This window comes from Bubalus kerabau, chromosome 5 (genome assembly GCF_029407905.1).
Source record: "Bubalus kerabau isolate K-KA32 ecotype Philippines breed swamp buffalo chromosome 5, PCC_UOA_SB_1v2, whole genome shotgun sequence".
In the NCBI taxonomy this organism is placed as follows: domain Eukaryota; kingdom Metazoa; phylum Chordata; class Mammalia; order Artiodactyla; family Bovidae; genus Bubalus; species Bubalus kerabau.
In genome coordinates this window covers 84,540,873-84,564,511 of record NC_073628.1, presented here as the reverse complement: position 1 = coordinate 84,564,511, position 23,639 = coordinate 84,540,873, and the positions used below count along the sequence as shown (strand labels likewise).

The window sequence follows — 23,639 nt, the reverse complement described above, 5'->3', positions numbered from 1 at the left end:
CTGGGTGCCCTCCATGCGCGTGCGCGCTGTGCTGTCCTTTCTCCTGGGTCACAGCATAAAATGTGTTTCTTTATGTCAGCAGTGAAGAAGTGGAAAGCCAGTGTACTCAAGCCTCACAGGGTGGGGCGTGTGCTGGCACTCTCCCAGGCATTGCTCAAGACCTACCTGGGGCTGTGCTGCTGGGAAGGGTAAGATAAGTTAAAATGAAGTTGGGGGGGGCGCTGAAGAAAAAACACAAAAAGCAAAGGAGCAGGAGACCCCAGGGTGGGCAGGAGCACTCTGGCCAGGGGGCAGGAAGGAGCTCGGATCTGCCAGGAGTCCCAGAGACAAGAGGATCGGATGTGAAGGTTCAGTGGGCAGGAGACCCACAGGAACAAACCTGGAAACAAACACAAGGAGGCCGAGAAGCGCAGATACACCCTGGACACAGGGCTGGGCCAGCAAGAGGGAGGGGACCGTCCCAGAGACACCTTCAGGATTCTCATCAGATTCATTAACAGAAGTGCAGACGGGAAGGTCAGGCGAGAGCACTGACAAGGATCTCAATCAGAACCCTCGGGATTTCAAAGACGCAGGCTCGCCCCTGGCCGCCCTTCACGGGGAAGCAGCCTGTCAGTCCAGAGACACCTGCAGGGATCCGCTCGGCTTCTAAGCAGGGGCATAGCTACTTTTACTTAAAAGAAGAGCAGCCCACAAATGCACAGGAGCCTGGAAAGTTAAGATGACCCACCCAACCTGCCCTCAAAGACCCCTTCACCTTCATAGGAAGACAGTTCCCAGACACTAGGCTGGGGTGCTTTCCACACTCCATCTCCTTTTAATCTTTATAAGCCACCTAATGACATGGATATTATTGCCCCCATTTCACAAAGGAGAAAACCAAAGTCAGAGGCATCAACAAACCGGCTAAGGCCATTCAGCTCCAAACGCTCGGTCCACCAACCCCAAGGCACTCCCACAGGGAGGCACTAATTAGACACAAATGAACCTCCTGTACCCTAATCACAGCCAAGGAGGTTTCTGGAAGGTGACCATACCCTTGAGGGAGACGGGAACGAGGGGGGAAGTTAGCCCTGCCCATCACCCAGTGCTGTTTCACACCCTGGGCTCCACTCTGGGCTCCTGCTCCTATGGCAATAAACAAGTGTGAGCCCCACAGACCAAATGTCCAGGACTGGGAAAAGATCACGTAATCAGAGCTCAAATGCAGCTGGTGCCAGCTCTCAACAGCGTCCCTGCCCACGGGCCCACCCCTGACACATTTCACTCACAAAGAGAGAAGTTTTGAAAGAGACATCAGGGACACGCAATGGCAGAGGCCAGGGCCCCAGCCCCATCTGTTCAGAAGGACCCTGCAGGCAGTCCCAGGACCATCCACCATACCCCACTGCTGAAGCAGTCCCCAGAAACAGATCTTCCCCTTGCTCACCTCTAAGTCCAGTCCAGAGAATCAAGGCAGGGGACCCTCATAGGCCATGTGCACGCGTGCTAAGTCGCTTCAGTTGTGTCCGACTCTTTGGGACCCCATGGACTATAGCCCGCCAGGCTCGTCTGTCCATGAGATTCTCCAGGCAAGAATATTAAGAGTGGGTTGCCATGCCCTCCTCCAGGGCATCTTCCTGCATCTCCTGTGGCTCCTGAATTGCAGGCAGATTCTTTACCACTGAGCCACCAGGGAAGCACCTCACAGGCCACAAGCTTCGATAATTCCAAAACCTCACCTTGTCTGCTAAGTGACAGACCTATTTAATTCTGTTTTTAGGCTTAAAACTAATTCTACTAAATTTCTCATCCAAGTTATCATAACCACATAACTAAAGTTTTGCTACAGCGACGCTGATAAGTGGGTTTTTTGGCCAACTTCCCCTGCCTAGCTTGACGGGGGAGCTCACTGTGAAATGCCCAGGTGCAGTCCTGCACTGTGAAGAGGCAGGTCTGGAACCACCCGAGTCCAGTCCTCACTCTCTCGGTTTCTAAGTATGTCGGCTCTGAGCATAGTTCCCTGATGGGCCAGGATGACACCTACATCACAATGATGATTTTTTAAAAATTCAAAAGAGGAAAAAAAATGTTAAATAAACTGTTTTTTTTAATTAAATTCCTGCATTTGGGAAATATAAGTAATAACAATCTCCTTCAATATTTTCCTAACCATATTTCATTAACTTTTAGTTCACATATTCCACTTTCAAAGTGGCAAATAAATATGTCATCTTTAAAAAGTACACATTAAAAATTAATTAGCTCTGCCTTTCTTCTTGCCTGCATGGTTGAATCCTCATACCGGAGAACTTTCCATGGGTGCCTGTCTCACCCTGGACGGCGGGTGCCGTCATGGAGGAGGACTAGAGCCAGTTCCCTGGGAAGGCAGGTTCCATCCACATGGAAATGACATCATGGAAATACACCTTCCACTACTGTGGGGCAATACCACCTCTTCTCACGTTAACAGATGCTGTTCATAAACAGTCTGGCCTCGTGAACAGATTCACAGGTGGATGCATATTTCAAAATCGCAGCCCATGCCAGCCCCCTTGAGGATTATTCATCTAACGTGCAGGGACCACTGCCCCCAAACCTCCCCACATGCTGCTCTGCTGCGTACAAAGTGAAACGTTCAAACCTTAGTCAACACCGGGTATTTTTTGACAAAGGAATGTCTACCCTCAAGGAGCAGGGATGGGAAGGTGGACAACTGCCAGAGGAAATACCTTTCCAGAACTGTGTTCACCTTCTGATTTTCAAAAACTGGCTCTCATAAATCCTACTTTTAATACACCAGAACCCCAACATGACTCAGAATTCAGCTATCCTGAATGTTGGTGCAAAACCCCTGCAGGAATGCACAGGCACCAGGCACTCAGCTACACCAGCAGGCATTTTCATCAGGATCTTAGATAAATAAAATCAAAAGCCCCGAAAGTACATTAACCACAAGATTCAAATCTTATCCTCATCACGATTCCAGCTACAAGTATTAGAGCCCTCGCCCCAGCCTGCTGCACCCTGCTGGTCCTTAAATGGGTTTTGGGGACCTTGCTGGGGAACAATACAGGGATGAAGGTTATTTTCAGGCTCCTCACCCACTTGGCACCATGCACCCCAGACAACCTGGGCGCCTCCCGCTCTCCTCTGAGCGAGCACCAGTGAATACAGCAGTGGGGGTGGAGGACGGGCACTCACATTCAGGGGCGCCCACTGAGGCACCAGCACCAAAATAAAGTCATTCGGTCTATTTTCTCAACACATTTCGCCCCTGGTGCTCTGGGCTAGTCTGTGCAGGTCCTGGGATGAACCTGCCCTTGGCCCGGAGCTCACAGCTGTGGTGGCATGCACACACATCTATAATGGGCACAGCCACCACGGCGACAACCAGAGGCCAACTGAGACTAACACGCGAGGATCAGGTGCAAGGGAGGCAGCTGAGCAGCAGCAAAGCCTGGGAGCCCAGACAGCCCAGCCACGGACACAGCGCACTGCTCACCTCCCCAGCAGGAGGGCGCTGCAGGCGGCTGGGGGCCGGGAGGGGGTCTCCAGGCCCCTTTTCCAGTCTAACATGCTAACGGGCTATAAAGGAAGTAAACAAAGTTGTTGTCTAGAGAGAAAGAACTGGAACAAATGCAGCTCACCACTCCCCAGGGGCAGACACTGAAAAAGAAGCACAGCCAGTGTCCCCTGACATGGGAATCCTCGCGCTCCAAGAGGAAATCTTCCTGCTGAACCTTCACTCTCTGACCTTCCCCACGAGCCTTCATTCACGCTGAAAAACAGACTCTGAGATCCTTTAGCTGGAAATTACCTGTGGTGTGAGAGCCTTCAAATCTAGCCTCCAGATCTGGGGGAAAAAAAAAAAATCCACCAAGCGATGCCCACCTGGCCAGTTACAGTAACATGTATCAGCAGGACAATGAGCTGTGTTCTTTTTAAAAATAAATGGGACTTCTCCGGCTGTCCAGTGGTTGGGGCTCAGCGCTTTCACTGCAGTGGCCTGGGTTCAAGCCCTGTTCGGGGAACTAAGATCTCACAAGACGCATGGTGTATCCCCATGCGGGGATACATACCCCATGCAGGGATACAAAATACATACCTACATAAAACAGACAATCCTGACAAGCATTAAGCAGATAAAGTCACCATAAATTTTTCCATCAGGACCCACACAGGAGAATTTTATTTGAGGGGAGGGTTCCCATATGCATCCCCAAGCCCCTCCTTCACTGCCAGAATTCACAATCTGTCACTTGTCTCGTCTCACGAGGTGACAGTAAGCCAGGGACAGTGAATAAATTTATTAAGCCACTGTTCAATCCCCTCTGTGAGTATGAAGTGTGACAAGACAGACCAGCTCCCATCCAAGGAGAGCCCCAGAGTCTGTCTCTCTAAAAGTGAGCATGCCCTCCTCTGATCTCTTCCCATCCTGAGCTGGCCTGGAAGCCACGGGATGCCTGGTGTAAGGACCCCAAAGCAAGCTGCACAGAAAGCCCTTTGTCTCGAGGAGTGTGTGTGAAGCTCACTGACAAGCCTTCCCGAGCAGGCTTCAAGCCTCGGCTGCTGCGTGCACGTCACCCAGTGGCCCACGGACACATTCGGAACTGATTTCACTCCCCTTACCCACCCACCAGGCTCCCCATCCTGAGGACTGCGACCACCTCTCCTAATCCCCCCAGGTGCTCCAGCTGGGCAACCACAGCAGCCCCTAACTGACCTCTCTGCCCCCCAACCCCTGCTATCTTGCGCAAGAATGCACGCCTTTCCTTCTCACCACACCTCAGTGCAAACAGCACCTCTTTTGGGACGCTCTCCCCAACATGTCCCATCCCCAAAGTCCATCCACATCCCTCCATGGCTCCTTGTTCCATCCCCAGGTAGCAGTGACTGTGCTCTAAATCTCCTGTGGGTCCCCCACACTGAGCTGTGAGCCAAAGGAGGGCACAGACCACACCTGTGGTCTCCCCTCCGTGTCTCCAGCAACTCGCACCACACTGACACAGAGCAGACAGAAATGAACTCAGCTGGTCCCCCCAAGATTTAAGAAAGCCTGCCATTTCTGGGACAGGCTCACACCTGCTTACAGCTTTCAGTCTACATATGGACTCAAAGGTCTCCTAGGAGCCTTGTCTGAGGCAGAGGTCTCATACTTTAGGGGGCATCAGAAATCACCCAGGAGACTCGCTAAAATACAGCTTGCTGCTCCCCAACCCCAGGTTTCTGATTCTCTAGGTCTGAAATGGAACCTGGAAACCTACATTTCTAATAGATTCCCACCTGCTGCTGCTGCTGGTCCTGGAAACTTACCTTAAGAATCCTGTCCTGGAAGAAGAGGCAAAAAGGAACCAAGGTGGCCCACACTCAAGGCCAGGCAGGAAGTCTAAACAGAGACCCTTTCCTCAAAGCTTCTCCCTGCTACTCCCTAAAAGTCTGGCTTTGTCCCTAAGTGGAAACCTTCCACTGCCCCTTCCTTTCCCATTACTCTTCCTCAAGAAACTGAAAAAGGAGACAGCCACCAAAGGAATCTCAAGACTGCCACTTAGTGTTCCTGGGAAAAGACTGTTTAATGACCTCCAGGAGGCCCGGGATGGGGGCTCACAGGTGGCCAAGGGCAATCTTTTTTTACTTTGGGCATGAACAGTCCCAGTCTCTAGTCTGCATGGACACTGGAAAGTTCCTTTACATGCTTGAAATTTTTCCTTCTTGCTTTCCCTCTTAGAAAATGAAAACACCAGTGGACTGTTTCCTCCAAGGAATGATAAGAGTGTTTGTGTCAGAGAAAAGACTTAAACCTCTGAAGCCCAAATCCATGAACTTCTGTAGATGTGCCCTTTACTTCGGCCTTTAAAATCACACCCCGGGGGCCAGTATCGCAGACCTGGAAGGCTCCTACCTAGTGAGGTCCGCCCTGAGGGCCCATTCATCAGCAGGTTCAGAAACATCCTAACACACATCAATTTTCTTTTCTTCTTTTTTTTTTTTACACATCAATTTTCAAAGCCAACTGAAAACAGGAAGAACCACCCAGGGGAAGAGACAGAGAGAAAGAGCCTGTGCCCCTCTCCAACCCCACCTCGTACCCACCCCTCCGCTGTCAGTCAGTCCCAGCCAGACCTGGTGAGTCAAGCTTCCACAATGGGGCACGGGCAACTAGGGTCATTCATGCCCAACAGCTACAAGCCACCTCTGGAATACCCCAAACCTGTGTGCCTACTACAAAGTCCCCTTTCCCTGTCGCCCTCCCAGGCCATCCTTTCTGGGAGTTACACAAGCATCCTGCCAAATTCTGTCAAACTGCATTTCCTTAACATTGAATGTGTGATAATTCAGCCACAAGAACATAAATTACAACACTCAGACTGGCTACATAAATAGTGGTCCACTCATAGATGGACTGCTATGCAGCCACTTAAAATGACACAATGAAAGGTGTTTACTGGCAAATAAGAAAGTTTACTATATGTCCCCACATAGGAAGGAAGCAGGTTACACAACAATATTATCCTTTATTTTGGAAGGATAGAAGGAGGATGAAAGAAGTTTGAAAGAAGGGTGATGGGTGATAGCAAACATGCAAAACAGGTCTTCTCTGGGTGGTGGGGTGATAAATTTCTTTTTACTTTCTTCATTTGCTTTATTTCCTAAAGTTTTCAACAAAGAACATACACGACTTCTATAACAGAAAATAAGTTACAGAAAAATAATCTTCAATATCTATTGTTAAAATGAAAAATACAAGCAAGCACACAGAGGTGTGATTTAAAGAAACTATCCCACATCCCTCAAGTGTCTGTCCTGGGTGCGATGGGCAGAGGGCTGGATGGCAGATCAGAAAGCTATAAATAAGGCCTCTCCACACCCTTGTTTAGCCACTGTCCTTCCTCAGAAGACAACTGCCCCTAACAGGCCACCAGGAAGATGGAACACGGCCATCCCTCTTTTGGGAAAGAAGCTCAACTGCCCTTCTCAGGAAGTGGTGAGAAAATCACTGGGCACAGGCAGGTCTAACGCTGGCCCTGTGTTAAAAGGCAGAAACGATTAATGGGCACTTTCCCCAAAACAGGATCCTAGTTTAGAATAACGTAGCAAGTGCAGTGATCACATTTTTCTGAGCCAGAAGTTAAGAGATGTAGTATGACTGGTGCCCTTCTAGATCAGGGGTCAGCAAACCATGGGGACAAATCCAGCCCTGCTGCCTGTTGTTTTAAAAAAGCATTTACTGGAACACAAATGTTTTAAATAAGCATTTACTGGAACACAAATTACTGCTCATTCCTTTAGGCACTGTCAACAGCTCATTGATATGTATTACCTACAGCTGTTTGGGGTTTGGGGGTTTGATTTGGTTTTAAGCTATAACACCAAGCTGAGTAGTTGCAAGTGAGAACTATGGCTCACAAAGCTTAAAATATCCCCTTATCTGGTTCTTTCAGGGAAGTGTGTTGACCCCGATTCTAGGGCAACAGAGTAAACCCTAACCTCAGCTGTCCCGGGGAATCTGGAAAGGCCACTGGAGTTAGAGCAGTCCACCAAAGCTGGCACTGGGTGAGCACACCTCAGTACAGCTCTGCTCCTGACCCCACGAGATGGGCACCTTCCCAGGCATAGAGCTGCCCACTACCCAGAGGCCCCACGCAGGGGCTGGACAGAGGGAGGGGCTCTGAGGTGGCCACCTTTTACTGGCTCACCCAGAGCAGGATGATCTGAGAGCTGCTAATGAAGGGGTCAGGCCAGGGGTGGGGTGGGGTCAGATGCCGACTTTCTGTTCTCTTTCCTCCTGCCTTTCCCAAGGTTTGCAGCCATACAGCCGCCCCTGCGTCCCCTCATCTCACATTAAAATGACAAGTGCACTGTCAGTCCACTGCTTGAGACCAGTCCTCCATTCCAGAACTTTCACCATATCACTAACAGGAGCCCCCTCTGCCAGAGCTGGTATGTTGCCCCAAAGTGGACACTGGGCTGGGGGCAGCAAGAGGGAATCGAAAAAGCAGCAGCAGGAGTAGTTCCAGCCTCTAATGACAATCCAGAAAGAAACTCAGGCCATGAATGGACCTGCACGGGCCCAGGGCTCCAGAGCACAGGTGGGTACCTCAGAGGGCCCCAGGTGACCTTTCCTCTCACTGGGGAGCAAATGTAACTGATTACAAACTCCAACACGCCAAGCATGGGGTCCTGAGTGCAGCCTCACAGTCTGATTATAAACCAACGTATTCTGCTTAAAAGATTAAAAAAGATTTGGTCTAGGAAGTGATACTGATGAGCAGTCAAGATGCTCTGGAGTTGGGCGCTCCGGGTTAAAATTCTGACTCTGCTGCTGACCTAAGTAGTCATTTAAGCTCATCTTTGTACCTCAGTTTCCCTCACCTGTTCTCAAGAGGAGTGGGTTAGATAATCCATATAATAGTAGTTAGGACCCCAAATGCCTGGCACATACAGAAGGTGCTCAAAACCTGCCAGCTGATGATCATTATTATTAAGACCACACAGACACCCTGGAATGAGGTCTGGACTTGGTGAGACCAGGGCGAGCATGAATGAGACCAGTGTGGACAACCCTCTTACTGATTTACACTCCCAGCAGCCGGGCCGGGTACAGTACCAGATGTGACTCAGGGAGGGCAGACTCGCCCTCTCCTGGGGACCAGTGTGGCTTGTACGGCTGTGGTGTGAGGCATTACTCAGGAAAGGCAGTCTGGCGTGCTGGCAGCCCGCACGCAGTGCCCAGGACAAGCAGGATAAAAATACCGCTGGTAATCCTCAGCACGGTCGATGCCACTCTCAGAGAAGATAACTGCACGGGAGGCTTTCACTAGGTATTTTCAGGGAGGGACAGTGCAGGGAAACCCCTCTGACGCCCACAAGTTCCCTGGCTCCATCCTACAGCCCATCTGCCGCCAGATTAATCCTCAAAGCCATTTGCATCACATTTCACCCTCGGCTCAAATGGCTCCTAGTTTTCTACAGAATAAGCCCCAAACTCCTGAGCCTGAAGGTGGAGGCTGAAGTCAGGACCCAGGCCTCCCGTCTAATCTCTACTTACACCTATGTACCCCCACCACACACACACGCACATACCTACTCCTTCACCTCTGCACTTCACCTATGCACCCATCAGCCATGCAGACTGTCTGCATGATGCCAGCCTCTGGGCCTGGGCATCAGCTCTGTGCGCGCATGCACACACACACACACACCTGCTCCTTCACCTGTGCATTTCACCTATGCACCCATCAGCCATGAAGACTGTCTGCATGATGCCAGCCTCTGGGCCTGGGCGTCAGCTCTGCTCTGACCAGCCAGGATGCTCCAGGTCCCTGAACCTGCTTCCTATAACCTCACCTGAATACTAACGATGGCCTAAGTCCAATCTAAATAAGTCCGACAGAAGTACTTTGAAATGTACAAATATATTCAACATTCCTTGAATATATTCAAGGACATATGTCTAAATTGGGCCCTCATTTTTTCTCAGCTCTTATGAATTTAAGACTTTCCATCAATTGACCAGCTCTGGTCAGATTCTGCCCCATTTGTAAGTTACCTTTAGCACATAGAAGTCTTTTCAGTAACAAGCCTCTTGAGGGAGGCTCACATCTCATACACCTCTGACTCTTTCCGCCCCCACTCCCCCCGACATACACACAGACTGACCTTGACCACACAAACACCAATGTCATCTGCACGGTCACACAGCGGTGAGGAAGGACCCTGGTGCTGTAGTTGAGAAGTTCCTCTTAAACTAAAATCAGGTATTTACGCGGTTGTGTTAAAATCTGGCCAAAATACTGCAGGTGGCTGTGGCCAGCTGAATGACGGCCACCCAGAGATGTTCACACAGATGAACACACACGTTCTAATCCCCAGAATCTGTGACTAAGTTATCTCATATGGTGACAGGGACTTTGCAGGTGTGATGAATTAAAGAATTTGAGATGGAGGGGGCTATCCACCTGGGCCCAATGTAATCAGGGGTCGTAAGACGAGAGAGGCAGGAGGATCCAAGTCAGAAGAGGGAGATGTGAGAGAGGCAGAGGCTGGAGCGATGCAGTTGTGGAGACAGAGCCTCGGCCAAGGGAGGCAGGCGGCTCTCAGAAGCTGGAAAAAGGAGGGGAGCGGCTCTGTCCTCGGGCCCCCAGAGAATCTGCTGACTCCTTGGTCTTAGCTAGGTGAGACCCACATCAGACTTCTGACCTCCAGAATATTAAGATTGATTAATCTGTAGTGTTTTAAGTCCCTGAGTTTGTGGTCATTTCTTACAGCAATAATGGAAACTAATGTAGTGGCTATTTTTTAAAAGGTAGATTCCTGGGTTGGGAAGAAGGGCTGTATCCTAGAATAATTTCGAGATCATTCCTCTAAAATAACTTCGTGTGGTCACTCCACAAGCGGCACTGAGTGCCGGCTAGTGCCCGGTGCTGTGCTGGGTGCTGGCATGTCCCACGGGCCGCTTGAGACACATTCCTGCTCCTGATGACAGAGTCCTGCTTGCATTCAGTATAAACATGCCCCACTTGTCTACCAGCCTCGGGTCAACACTGAAAACGCCACGGAGCACTTGTGTTACATGCCAGGCAATGCACAGCGTGGGGCCCGGCACCCTCCAAGTAAGAGCCCCCAGCCTCAAAACGCTGTCACCACTTATATTCTTAACCTTTTAAAACACGTTTACTGCAGATTAAACATTTCAATTAAATAATATTAATAATAAGAACAGCTAACAGTCATTATTCCCCTTCTGCATGCATCACTTTGTGTTACTCCTAATCTTACAACCAGGGCTTCCCTGGTGGTTCAGATGGTAAAGAATCTGCCTGGAATGTGGGAGACGTGGGTTGGATCCCTGGGTCGGAAAGATCCCCTGGAGGAGGACATGGCAACCCACTCCAGTATTCTTGCCTGGAGAATCCCATGGACAGAGGAGCCTGGTGGGCTACAGTCCATGGGGTCATCAAGACTCAGACATGACTGAGTGACCTTCACTTCACTTTCATCTCACAACAACCCTGTACAGAATTACGGTCTCGACTTGCTGATGAGGCAGAGCTCCACACGGTAAAGAGAACTCGTCCGAACACTCTCAAGAGCTGGCCAATCTACACTTGCCTGACCCCAGGCTCCCTCAGCCCTTTCCTCTTGTGGCCTAGGAAGTGAAAGCAAATAAGAAAACTTCACCCCAGTCAGAAACATGTTTTTAAATCAGTAGTCACTCTCCTGGAAACACAGCAAGGTTCACGCCTTGGAAAGTGTCCAACTGGTTGCAGAAAATTATGAGTCATAAAAATCTAGGAGCTGGCTGGGCTCTCAAGGGCCACCTGGCCAAACTGCCTTACTGGAAAGTTCCTCAGCTACCAGACTGAGAGTGTCAGGCTTCTCAGCACCAGCAATCCCACCCTGGTTCTATCTCAGACACAGTGGGAGGAAGAGGCAGGAGCCTCACACTGGGTCCACTCTGGGTATGTGGCCCCAGTCCTACCATGTACCAAACTTTATCGGCAGCACCTCCAAACACCACATGCAGGCCAGGCACAGACACTTACGCACATCACTGGTGTAAAGGTTAAATTAATGACTCCTGCCACGGAGAGCCCATGCAACCCTTTGGCACTATGTGCTCAGTTGCTCAGTTGTGTCCGACTCTTTGCGACCCCATGGACTGTAGCCCACCAGGCTCCTCTGCCCATGGCAATTCTCCAGGCAAGAGTACTGGAGTGGGGTGCCATGCTCTCCTCCAGGGGATCTTCCCAACCCAGGGATCGAACCCAGAGCTCCTGTATTGCAGGCGGATTCTTTACCATCTGAGCCACCAGGGAAGTGTACACAAAACCCCAATAGTTTTTAAAGCCAGTGAGTTAACCTACAAAGGACAACTCCAGACAAATGACTGTAGGCAGGAAGAGAACGAGAAAAGGACAGACAGAGGGCGAGGCGGCTGCCTCCTCACTGACCTCCACTCTTCTTTGCTGGAAGAACTAAGGCCATGGGCCCAGGCCTGGCCCTCAAGGTTCTTCACTGTGGACCACAAGACATCTTTCCAGTGCTTATTTCCCACTATCTCCCCCACACCAGGGCTTCAGCAAGAATGGCTCATCCCCAACACACAAACAGACATACCCCTACCCCACACACACACACTCACACGTCTTCCTGCTTCCACATGCTGCGCCCTCTGCCTCCCCCAGAACACCCTTTCCTCTACCAAAGTCCTCCTCATCTTCATGAAACATTAAGATGCTCCACAGCAGTCCCCTGCTCCATCCTAAAGCCACCTCTCTTCCTCTAAAGTCCCTCTTGCCATGCCCTGTATGACTCTTTGTGTATCCATCCCATCTCCCAGGGTTGCACGGTGCCTTCCTGGAGAGGGGACTCTCTTACCCAGACCCTGACTCCTGCTGAGGGCTGGCACTCCACTACACCCTCACCAGGAGTGTCATACCCACGGGCACCCAGGGGTTCCCCAGCTTCCCAAGCTCCATCTTTTGAACCCACAACTCAAGTGACACCAGGGATGCTAAGCACCTGGGAAACGCTTTCTGTCCACAATCACTGTGAACCACCCCCAATGCAGAGGCATGGACACAGTAGTAGGATCAGCACCCCAGTGTTTTAACAGGCAGAAGAGGAGGAAACCGAGGAAGAACAACGTTCGTAAGGGGACATTTGGGAGCCTGCTCCTATGCGCACGCAGACACGGGGAGCGAGTGGTGTGGTCCACCCAGGATACCCTATTCAGCCCCACTCCCTCCTTAGAAGAAGAGTGGGAGGGAAGACGGAAAAGGAGAGCAGGTCTGGCCCACTAACAGTGCGTTCATGTGGGCTGCAACAGGGGCATAGCAGGCTTGACCCATACGTGGTACCCAGCCCTCAGCTTTACCAAACGTTGGCTATAAACACAGCAGGGAGCAAGAGCCACAAACTGCTTTTTTGATCTCACACAGATGGGAGATGTTTGCTCCAGAATCTGTCAAACAGTAACCACTTGTGGGTCACAGGGCAACCTATTCTTACCTTCACCCTTCCCTGAGCCAGGCCTGGTGCCAAACAGAGAAAATGTGCCAGGCAGAAAGCAAACCAGGCTTAACCCCAGGATCTGGGTTTAATGTAAAAGTTCTGTGTGTGAACAACCCCCGGGACCTCGCATCTTGCCCAGCAGATGGCAGGAACCCTTTGGCTCCTGGTCCGCAAGGGCGGCCAGCCAGCCCCAGGTTCGAAGCCCACCCTGGACACCAGCCACATGTGACAACGGGCCCTCCTGCTCTCCCTTGGGCTGAGCTTCCTCGTTTCCTCATGTATAAGAAGCTGAGACTGACCTAGATGACCTCAAGATTTGAGATTAGGTCATGGCCTTTTATCCCCTGAGCGGATCAGGATGACCCAGGGCTGTGCTAAAAATTGGGATTTAACAGGGTCTAGAGAGAATCACAGGCTTCCCAAGTGGCGTGAGTGGTAAAGAACTTGTTTGCCAATGCAGGAGGCATAAGAGACCCGAGTTTGATTCCGAAGTAGGGAAGATCCCCTGGAGGAGGGCCTGGCTACCCACTCCAGTATTCTTGCCTAGAGAATCCCATGGACAGAGGAGCCTGGCAACTACAGTCCATGGGGTCACAAAGAATCGGAAATGACTGAAGCGACTTCGCACACACACACACACACACACACACAGATTTTCACACTCAAAAGAATCTAAGTACTAACCCTTCTAGACACTCTATGAAAACAGCAAGCGTGTGTGTGTGGCGGGGGTGGGGTAGGATGGGGGGTGCGGGGGTGGGCAGACTTGCTTCTCAGGGGTAGAGAGGTGGGGACCACAACCTCTTTCAGGCAACACCTCTGGGAAAGTCCAGTAGGAGGGGCAGGGAGTAGGGAAGGGATTTGGGACCCTTCTCAGAGAACCAGGAAACACTTCCCTGCCCCACTTACACACACACACACACACACACACACACACACACACACACACCAGGAAACACTTCCCTGCCCCACTTACACACACACACACACCAGGAAACACTTTCCTGCCCCACTTACACACACACACACACACACACACACACACCCTCCCTCCCTCCCTCCCTCCCTCCCTCCTCAGCAGCTGCCAGGAGCCTGACTTCCCCTTTGAGCACCACCCCAGGCCAGCCTCCCCTCTCACATCAAGCAGAGGGCCTCACTCACATCTAGCTGACCTCTTGCTTCCCTAAAACAGAGGCAATCAGCTGTGCTCACCCTCAAGCCCTGGTCCAGGCCTCAGCCCTCCCCCGGCCTCCCCTATCTCCTATATCCTCATCCTATCTCCTCCCCGCACTGCCATCCCGAAATTCTTCCCTCTCCCTCCTCCTCTAGGACCCTGCCTCTAACCTATTTTTTGTTTTGCCTTCAATCTCTCCTTCCACAAAAGCTTTCCCCCTCAAGCCCACAAACCTGCTCTCAGCTTTCATGCACCAAATATGAAAAAACCTCCTGTTGATTCTGTCTCTCCTTCAGTCTCACCCCTGCCAATGCTCCAGGGACAGAGGGCACCTCCCGTCTTGTCCTTCCTCCTCCCTCAGCACAGGCTGTCTGGCCCAGACCCCAAGCTCTCCACCACCACCCCCCACACCATGACACTCACAATGGCTATCTGATGGCTCCATCCACCTAAGCCAACCCAACACCATCCTCCCCAGCCTTTCCTGCTGGCCCCACACTCTCTCGGGAAATCCTGACCTGGGTTTCCGTCACTCACTGTCAGCCCCTCAGCTCAGCTTCTTTCACCAGCTCCTCATCCTCACAGCGCAGGTGTCCCCAGGCCTGGTCCCCAGCCTCTCCACCCGGCTCCCTACACTGTCCCCTGGGAACAGGCTTCAGCCTCCCCATGGGCTGGTGGTTCCCCTAGGCCTGTGCATGCCATTCCCAGCTGCGGCAGGCCATCCCAACCACTGAATCAATCCTAGAACCAAATCAGTTATACATACATGACACCTCTCCCTCCAAGTCCTACGGACACCAATGAAGGGGTCCAGGGAACTGGGGGTGGGGGGAACGGAGCAGTTCTAGACCTCGACTGTGATAATGGTTACATGATTCTATGCATTTACCAAACCACCCAACTGCACACCAGGAAGTGTGAACCTACTGTACGCAAACTGTACCTTAATAACAAAAGAATACAGGGGAAAATCCCACAAGGCACCTCAACCCCTTTGCTTCTAAAACGATCACCATCTTCCTTCCGCCCGTCCAGCTCCTCCTCCCCTGACCCTGTTTTCAGCAGTGACACCACCATCTACCCCAAACAGTGCTCCCCTCACTAGACATCTCAGCCCAGGTTAAGCAGTCACTTAAGAGATTCCACCTGCACAGAGTTATACTCTCTGGAATCTACGCTTTCATTCCATCTCCCCAAGGCCTGCCACCTGGGACTCAGGCCGCCCTCACTTCTTACAGGCCACCTCACTAGGCTCCCCTTCATCTACCCTGAGCCCTGCACCATAATCCAGTCCCCATTCTGCACAGTTTGCTTACTGAGTGCCCTCCCCTCCCCACAGCGGCACCCACTTTTGCCACTTCCTGCTTCAGGCCCCAGCTCAGACCTCCCAGCACAGGAATCCGCTTCCTTAGGCCTCTCCCAACAGAGCCAGTATCGCTGCACCCTGGGTTCCCACAGCAGAAGGCCGCCCCCACGCCCCACAGCCCCCGTCCCGCACAGTCCGCCCAATACCCTCGGATACCACGTCCACTGCACATATGCCACGGCACGGAGCCACCTCCCTCTCTGTCAGGGCCCCCCAGGCTGCAACTGAGCTGTGAGCGCTCAGGGAACCCTTTCCAGCCTGAACTATCAGCTGAAAAGTAGGAGGGCTAGGCCAAGCCCGCCTGGCCCCCTGACCCCACTGCTGAGATTAAATGCCACAACAGAAGTATTAGTGGACTATCCTAAATTCCTAAGGGTGATCGCACAGGCTACTTCAACAGGAAATAGGGACTCACCCCATCCACTCCCTAGCTCAGCCCTCTACCACTCCCCTTCAACTCCTGACCCTCCTACCAAGCTGCACTCACCCCCACCAGGCAGTCCCCGGCCCCAAGGCTTCTGCTCAAAGAGCCCACTGCCTGGACAGATGCCACTCAAAGAATGGTCCTGGGACTAAAGGTGTCATCCTTGATGAAATAACAGGAGTAAGCAGAGATCAAATTGCCAACATTCACTGGATCATCAAAAAAGCAAGAGAGTCCAGAAAAACATCTATTTCTGCTTTATTGACTATGCCAAAACCTTTGACTGTGTGGATCACAATAAACTGTGGAAAATTCTGAGAGATGGGAATACCAGACCACCTGACCTTCCTCTTGAGAAACCTATATGCAGGTCAGGAAGCAACAGTTAGAACCGGACATGGAACAACAGTCTGGTTCCAAATAGGAAAAGGAGTACGTCAAGGCTGTATATTGTCACCCTGCTTATTTAACCTATATGCAGAGTACATCATGAGAAACGCTGGGCTGGAAGAAACACAAGCTAGAATCAAGATTGCTGCGAGAAATATCAATAACCTCAGACAGGCAGATGACACCACCCTTATGGCAGAAAGTGAAGAGGAACTCAAAAGCCTCTTGATGAAAGTGCAAGTGGAGAGTGAAAAAGTTGGCTTAAAGCTCAACATTCAGAAAATAAAGATTATGGCATCTGGTCCCATCACTTCATGGGAAATAGATGGGGAAAGAGTGGAAACAGTGTCAGACTTTATTTTTGGGGGCTCCAAAATCACTGCAGATGGTGACTGCAGCCATGAAATTAAAAGACGCTTACTCCTTGGAAGAAAAGTTATGACCAACCTAGATAGCATATTGAAAAGCAGAGACGTTACTTTGCCAACAAAGGTCCGTCTAGTCAAGGCTATGGTTTTTCCAGTGGTCATGTATGGATGTGAGAGTTGGACTGTGAAGAAAGCTGAAGTGAAGTCGCTCAGTTGTGCCCGACTCTTTGCGACCCCATGGATAGCCTGCACCAAGCTCCTCCGTCCATGGGATTTTCAAGGCAAGAGTACTGGAATGGGTTGCCATTTCCTTCTTCAGGGAATCTTCCCAACCCAGGGATCGAACCCAGGTCTCTCACATTGTAGACAGACGCTTTGCCACTGATGCTTTTGAACTGTGGTGCTGGAGAAGACTCTTGAGAGTCCCTTGGACTGCAAGGAGATCCAACCAGTCCATTCTAAAGGAGATCGGCCCTGGGTGTTCTTTGGAAGGAATGATGCTAAAGCTGAAACTCCAGTACTTTGGCCACCTCATGTGAAGAGTTGACTCATTGGAAAAGACTCTGATGCTGGGAGGGATTGGGGGCAGGAGGAAAAGGGGACGACAGAGGATGAGATGGCTGGATGGCATCACCGACTCGATGGACGTGAGTTTGAGTGAACTCCAGGAGATGGTGATGGACAGGGAGGCCTGGCGTGCTGCGATTCATGGGGTCGCAAAGAGTCGGACACGACTGAGCAACTGAACTGAACTGAACTGAAGCACTTAGAAAGGCTTCCCTGGTAGCTCAACTGGTAAAGAATCTGCCTGCAATGCAGGAGACCCCAGTTAGATTCCTGGACCAGGAAGTTCCCCTGGAGAAGGGACAGGCTACCCACTCCAGCATCCTTGGGCTTCCCTGGTGGTGGCTCAGATGGTCAAGAATTCGCTTGCAATGTGGAAGACCTGAGTTCAATCCCTAGGTTGGGAAGATTCCCTGGAGGAGGGCATGGCAACCGACTCCAGTATTCTTGCCTGGAGAATCCCCATCGACAGAGGAGTCCATTGGGTTGCAAAGAGTCGGACACGACTGAGTGACTAAGCACAAGCACTCAGAAACCCTCACAGCAATTTAGCACGGCCATGATGTGAAGAACTGACTCGTTGGAAAAGCCCCTGATGCTGGGAAAGATTGAAGGTGGGAGGAGAAGGGGACAACAGAGGATGAGATGGTTGGATGGCATCACCGACTCGATGGAGTTTGAGTAAGCTCCAGGAGTTGGTGATGGACAGGGAAGCCTGGCATGCTGCGGTCCATGGGGTCTCAAAGAATTGGACACGAATGAGCGACTGAACTGAACTGATGACACTTTTAGTGTGTTTTACAAAAGTACTGGTCTGCAGCAAATTGGGGAAAAATAAAACCTGGCCTTCAGCATAGAGTCTGGGAAGCACTGGCCCCTCACTCCTCTACACTCCTGCCTCTTTCTGCTAAAATCCTGCTCATCCTCAGTGTCCCAGTTAATACACCTTCTCCTCCAAGAGTCACTAGCCAAAAGTGGTCTCACTCAGAGCCCGTAGTTCAAACCACACTAGGGTGCTTAGGTGGTATCTGCATACCCCTTATTACAATTCCCAGAGGCCAGGGACCCAGAGAACTGTTCAGTTGTATATTCCCAATGCTACACTCAAGGCATACAATCAACTGATACTTGTTCAACAAGGAGTAAATAACCAGCTGCTGCTGTTGCTGCTAAAGCGCTTCAGTTGTGTCCGACTCTTTGCGACCCCATGGACTGTAGCCAACCAGGCTCCTCTGTCCATGGCATACTCCAGGCAAGGATACTGGAGTGGGTTGCCATGCCCTTCTCCAGCGGATCTTCCCAACCCAGGGATCGAACCCACGTCTCTTACATCTCCTGCATTGAGAGGTGGATTCTTTACCACTAGTGCCACCTGGGAAGCTCACCCATAATGTCACAGAGGGCTTTTCTTCAGGGCAGGACATGGAGGGGCACCAACCCTTAGGGTACACACAATTTCCCAGGTTTGGACCAAACGCAGCCCCTCTCCCTCCACCCAGAAGGAAACGGGACAATGTTTTTAAAAGCAAGTTGAGGGCTCTGGAGACAAGAACTCAGTCACTATTCACTACAAGAGAATCTACAATACTCTGAAATGGCAAGTTGAGAGAAAAACCCTCAGCTTTCTCATGAATCCTTCTCTGCATGGACAGAAGAAAAAAAATAAATCATATCCAAGTATGAAGAATAAAAAGATTTTTTTCAGGGTCATTTCCAACTTTAAATATACTGTAGGCCCATGACCTCAAAGCAAAAAGGTCAAGAGCTCAGGAGCCTATAACCCCACAATGAACAGCATGCTTGTTAGCAGACCACTCAGGTGTGAAAATTGTGGGGAGAAGCCCACCCAGACGCACCCCTCTCAGGGTCCTGACCCTGCCTCAGAGTCAGCGGACCCCATTCCCGCTACCCCCTCTCCCTGCATGGGCGCAACTCCTAACACAGCAGGACCCTCACATTCCCCCCTCCCACCGGCTCTTCTTTCTCTGGCTCTCCCAAGTTCCTGGCTGTTGTTTAGCAAGAATGCTGGAACTATTTCCAGATGCCACTGTCAGATCAAGACAACTCTCTATCTAAATATTCCTGTCTAATTTTGCACACAGCTCTTGTTTCAACTGACAAAGATAATGACTCAGTGTCCACAGCTCTTGATGGAAAATCATCCTGCCGAGTTTGGAGCTTCCCAATAATAAGCTTCTCTAAACTTCTTTTTGAGAAAGGAAGACTGACCTCCCTGTCCAGATTCTGTTCTGCAGGCAAGAAAGGATACCCAAAAGACCCCCTAACAAACCAAGGAGTGTTATGGGAAAATCCTGATACATCCCCATAGGACCAACCAATAACAAGAAAAGGAAATCCACGGTATGGACTCAGGGTGTTTTTCCTGTCCAATAACCATTGTTTCTTCACTTCTCTGCATCCCTGTCAGTTTGGGACTTTGGAATTTGGGGCATAAATTTTGGGTTAAAGTGAAGACAAACTCTAGACTCAGAAGTAAAGCGTCTTTCCCTGCAAAAAGAAATGGCCCAGTGTCTCTTGACGCTTCGATCAACTGGAAAAGCTCCACAAATTGTACATGTGTCCCTTCTACACCAGGACACTTCCGGGTGGCCTCTTTCTGGAGGAGTACATGGTACAAGTAAACACACCCACATATATGTTTGAAATGCAGACACTTTTCTCTGCAGACATGGGCCTAGCCCCCTCTCACATCATAAGACGTAAGAGATGTCTCAGTAAATAAGTGAGGATGAGCAAAGTATCACTGCAAAAGCCACTTATGGAAAACTGAATTGGCCTTTCAGTCACCACTGACAGCTTAAACTTCTTTGCTCACTGTTTACAAACCACCCCATGGTTATTTCATATTCATATCTCCCACAGTCTTGCAAACACCCCAAAGACAGAAACCACAAGTTTCCCACTTTTTGGGGGCTTCCCAGGTGGCGCTAGTGGTAAAGAACCCACCTACCAATGCAGGAGACTTAAGAGACCTGGGCTGGATCCTTGGGTTGGGAAGATCCCCTGGAGAAGGGCATGGCAACCCATTCCAGTAGTCTTACCTGGAGAATCCCATGGACAGAGGAGCCTGGCAGGCTACAGTGCATAGGGTCGAAAAGAGTCGGACACGACTGAAGCGACTTAGTATGCATACCCACTTCTTTTGTATTCTGGACTCAGTCTCTGCCATGCATTCAGCAGGCACAGCTAATGCCCATAGGTTTCTAACCTCCTATCTCACCCCTATCCCCCAGGTGTGGAGCAGGGGGTAAGGAAATTCCCCTGAAGCCCAACCAACATGGCTTCTATCATTGGTTTGGGACAGAGAGCACAATGCTATCTTCTACCTAAACCTCTCAGCTAGTCATGGACAGGTCCCAGGGGGTCTTTGGCAGCATGGGAACTCTTACAGTTTTATCTCTGTGGTTCTCAATCAAGGTTGGCTGAGTCCTCCAGGAGACATCTGGCAATGTGTGGAGACATTTTTGGTTGTCACAACTAGTGGGGGAAGATGAGGGGGGTACTACTAGCATCTAATGGATGGAGGCCAGGGATGCTGCTGAAAATTGAGAAACCCTGGCTTATGTGACACACAGGAAGCATTCAGACCACCTTAGTTCACTTTTCCTTTGAGTTGTCCAAGGTCAGGCCCAAAATCATAACCCTGTTTTTTCTGCATCATTTGCAAAGTTGAAAATGCCCAAAGCCATCATCAATCATAAAGGTGTTTCCCCTGAGAATCACCAGTTTCCCCACCCCTCCTCCCGCTTTGTACCTTCTCCAGAGATGGGCCCTCCTGCCAGCATAACAACTGGCAAGCTGGCATCATGCACGCTCAAATCCTTTAACAACAAGTTAGACCTGGCAGGTCCAACTCTTCAGTCTTCTGTCACGCACACCCAAGGCCCAAGTGAGCATGGACGAGTTTCCCAATGGGCTGCAGGCCCTACCTAGGATGAAAGGCTGCAGAGAAGCCGCTCACCCTTCAGAGGACTGGCACCTGTCATCCAGATGGAGAGTTCCAGCATCCAGACCTGCCCCCCAGCAGCATTCTCCATCCCACAAAGTACATGGGAGGACCGGCCTCCGTTTGGCAGAGGGGCAGGCACTGGGGAAAGGCACGACCATTGACAAGATCTCCAGCGTTTGAAGAAGCAGGAGGACGGGCCAAAGAAAAGGCAGCGGAGAACATAACCAAAAAGGACCCTCATTCCCATGTTCATACAAAACCCTCACCAGTGAAACCCAACAGCTGGCTAGGGCCAAGGGCGTCAAAATCCTGACACAAACCTCGGGCCAGGGACAATTAGCGCCCCTGAGACAGTGCAAAGGGGTCTAGGCGTGAAGAGAAATGTCATCGTAAGAAAGCGAGGCAAGAAAGCAGTACTGGCAACCAAGAAACAAGGCATCAGGTCACCAGGGCTGCTAGGCGAGTTCCAAGGACCCAAGGCTCCGGCACGCAGCCTTCGCACCCTCCCCGAGACAGATATGGGCTGTGGGAACGGGGGTAGCAGACAGCCGTAGGCGCCCACCCTGCATTCTGAGGCGCGCCCACCGCGCCGTGGCCTGGAACTCGGGGCAAATGAAACTCGCAAAGGGGAAGCCGCTCTGTCACTTGAGGATGCAAGAAGGGCCTAAGCGGGAGGTGAGCCCTGCTCTGGCCTCAGGCAGACGGCGCCCAGAGCACGCGGCGGCCGGCGGGCAGCAGCCTTACCCGGCTGCAGGAAGCTGGGGTCCGTGGTCACCTTCGCGCAGCCTCCGCGCGCTCGCCTCAGCGCTGGCGCCCGGCACGCGCTCCGGATCTGTTTACCAACTCGCCCGCGCCCGGAGACCCAGAGCCCTCAGCCCTGCCCCGCGGGCCACTCCCATTGGCTGCGCCGCCGCCTCCAGCCCAACGCCGCGCGTCGCGGGGCAGCGTGCTCGGCCCGTGCGCTCGACCCGCGGCCAATGGGGTCTGAGGGCGGAGAGAGAGGAGCCAATGGGAGGCCCCCCAGCGCGCAGGGCCCCTCCCATTCTTCCCCTCGCTGCTGCCCTCTTCCCTAGTTAAAAAAGCCGGACTGAAGACCACGCGCTGTGTTTAGAGAAACATCTCGCGTGCTCCCGGAGACCTCAGTCTTCTCCAGACCGGACGGCAAACGCAGCTGCGGTGACCGCTGTCGGCTGTCTTGTCCCGGGCTGGTACTCCCCGGGCTTTCTAGAGGCCGAGGAAGGAGCCGTCGCGACTACAGCGGGCCCGCTCCACGCTGGCCGTTTTGTAATGAGGAGAGGAGCCCTCTCCCGGTTCCCCAGAAAGGACTCACAGAGCTGGGAAGCCTTGCGGGCCTGCTGAATGCACGTCCGCCTCCGGCCCCCGGCCCCGCCCACTTGTCGCGTTTCGCTTTGGGCTGGCAGCGTTGGCCGGCCTCCCACGCCCCAGGCCGGGTCGCCCTAGCAGTGGCCCCAAAGCGTGTGGGGTTATTTGCCTGTGTCCTCGTTGGGGCCCTAGGTAGCGGGGCCCCACCAGCACATGGAAGGAGCTACCCCGGAAGGAAGTGCGTGGACTGAAGTGGAGTGGCCCCAAGTCTCCGCATCAACCAGAGTTTCAGACCCGAGCCCCAAATGTCTGACAGTTTCCACTCCCTGATCATAAAGATAAATATTCAAGTCAAAGCATTGTCCTTTATGCTGAGCCGATTTTGAGGAATTAATATATAACATTATGCAAGCTAGTTTATTTTTTTAAGTTTTATTTTATATTGAAATATAGTTGAGTGAAAGAAGAGAGTGAAAAAGTTGGCTTAAAGCTCAACATTCAGAAAACTAAGATCATGGCATCCGGTCCCATCAGTTCATGGCAAATAGATGGGGAAACAGTGGAAACCGTGGCTGACTTTATTCTTCTAGGCTCCAAAATCACTGCAGGTGGTGATTGCAGCCATGAAATTAAAAGATGCTTACTCCTTGGAAGGAAAGTTATGACCAACCTAGACAGCATATTAAAAAGCAGAGACATTACTTTGCCAACAAAGGTATGTCTAGTCAAGGCTGTGGTTTTTCCAGTAGTCATGTATGGATGTGAGTTGGACTATTAAGAAAGCTGAATGCCGAAGAATTGATGCTTTTGAACTGTGGTGTTGGAGAAGACTCTTGAGAGTCCCTTGGACTGCAAGGAGATCCAACCAGTCCATCCTAAAGGAGATCAGTCCTGGGTGTTCATTGGAGGGACTGATGTTGAAGCTGAAACTCCAATACTTTGGCCACCTGATGCGGAGAGCTGACTCATTTGAAAAGACCCTGATGCTGGGAAAGATTGAGGGCAGGAGGAGAAGGAGACAACAGAGGATGAGATGGTTGTATGGCATCACCAACGCAATGGAC

General features: G+C 51.3%; 1 protein-coding gene and 1 long non-coding RNA gene across 4 annotated transcripts in view; one reads left to right on the top strand and one right to left on the bottom strand.

Moving 5' to 3' along the window:
- COQ8A (coenzyme Q8A) overlaps positions 1-22,154 on the bottom strand; it is a 45,686-nt gene extending 23,532 nt beyond the window's left edge. For 2 of the 3 annotated variants that reach the window (XM_055582043.1, XM_055582045.1), the window contains exon 1: positions 21,997-22,154. The gene's annotated coding sequence lies outside the window, so the exon portion shown is untranslated. Of the gene's footprint in view, positions 1-5,295; positions 5,450-21,996 lie in introns of those variants that run through there. The other variant, XM_055582044.1, reaches the window with a different exon arrangement.
- Positions 10,019-11,138, top strand: LOC129652926 (uncharacterized). The gene is made up of 3 exons (XR_008714851.1): positions 10,019-10,154; positions 10,511-10,592; positions 11,000-11,138. It is a non-coding gene; the product is annotated as an uncharacterized LOC129652926 (long non-coding RNA).
- Positions 22,155-23,639: the final 1,485 nt, after the last annotated feature.